Source organism: Furipterus horrens, unplaced genomic scaffold (genome assembly GCF_987537825.1).
Source record: "Furipterus horrens unplaced genomic scaffold, mFurHor1.1.pri manual_scaffold_17, whole genome shotgun sequence".
NCBI lineage: Eukaryota > Metazoa > Chordata > Mammalia > Chiroptera > Furipteridae > Furipterus > Furipterus horrens.
This window is the reverse complement of record NW_028327187.1, coordinates 86,518,152-86,519,296: the sequence shown is the minus strand read 5'-3', so window position 1 is coordinate 86,519,296 and position 1,145 is coordinate 86,518,152. Positions and strand designations below refer to the sequence as shown.

The 1,145-nt window shown below is 41.3% G+C and overlaps 1 non-coding gene across 1 annotated transcript; it reads right to left on the bottom strand.

Annotated features, from left to right (window-relative positions):
* Positions 1 to 679: 679 nt before the first annotated feature.
* LOC149991533 (U6 spliceosomal RNA) lies at positions 680 to 786 on the bottom strand. The gene has a single exon (XR_016508838.1). It is a non-coding gene; the product is annotated as a U6 spliceosomal RNA (small nuclear RNA).
* Between the last annotated feature and the right edge of the window lie 359 nt (positions 787 to 1,145).

The following is a 1,145-nucleotide window of genomic DNA, read 5'->3' as shown; positions in this document are numbered from 1 at the left end:
GGTGAGATCATCCACTCAGGGTACATTGCTGAGCACATGCTATGTGTCAGGCTCTGGGCTAAGCTCTGAGAATTCAAAGATTAATAAAAATGGCTAACACTAATTAAGCAGTTTTAATGGATCAGGAAATGTGTTAAGGGCTTTTACACTCTATCACTCACTTCTCACAACACATTTATAAAATAGTAATATTGTGACCCTTGTTTTACAGAAGTCAAGGTTTAGGAGGTTAGGTAATTTTTTTTTTATTTTTATTTATTTTTTTTTCATTTTTATTTATTTTTTTTAATGTGTTTTATTGATTAAAATATTACATTTGTGCCAATTTCCCTTCCCTCTGCTCCCCTCCACCCGGTGGCCCCCTCCCTCCAGTTGTCCCCCCTTTTAGATTATGTCCATTAGTTGTGCATACAGTTCCTCCCAACCTCTCTCCGTCTATTCCATTCCCTCCTACCATGATCCCCAATTCCTATATAATCTCCCTCCCTCTCCCCACTCCCCCTCCCTGTTGACCTCCCCCCAATATGCTTCCCGTACCCACAGTTCCTTTTCCACTCTCGTTGCCTGTTTAGTTTGCCTTTGTTTCATCTCCCTAGCTTCTGTTTTTTAAACCAGTCCCTTTAACATCTCATATAACAGTGGTTTGGATCTAATGAACTCTTTCAGTTTTATTTTGTCCAAAAATATGGAACGCTTCACGAATTTGCGTGTCATCCTTGCGCAGGGGCCATGCTAATCTTCTCTGTATCGTTCCAATTTTAGTATATGTGCTGCCGAAGCGAGCACAGGAGGTTAGGTAATTTGCCCATGATCTCAAGGTAAGAGAATGGGATAGCTGAGACTAGAATTAAAGCTGCCTAGCTTCAGAGGCCACAATGTGTTAACTATTACTTCCTGAATTTCCACAAAATCTCCATCACACTCCAACTTGGTGGTGGGTACAGAGATGAATAATAGGGCTATTCTAACAGGTGCATGAAAATACTCAGTAGGAGGGGGAAGTGCTGAATCACCTAGAGCATCAGAGTGGAGGTAATGAAATGGGTCTTTAAGACTGAGAAATGGAGGAAGAACAGCACACAGTGGGGAAGGGCATTCTATGCAGAGGGAATAGCATGTACAAAGTTACAGCAGCATGATAATGT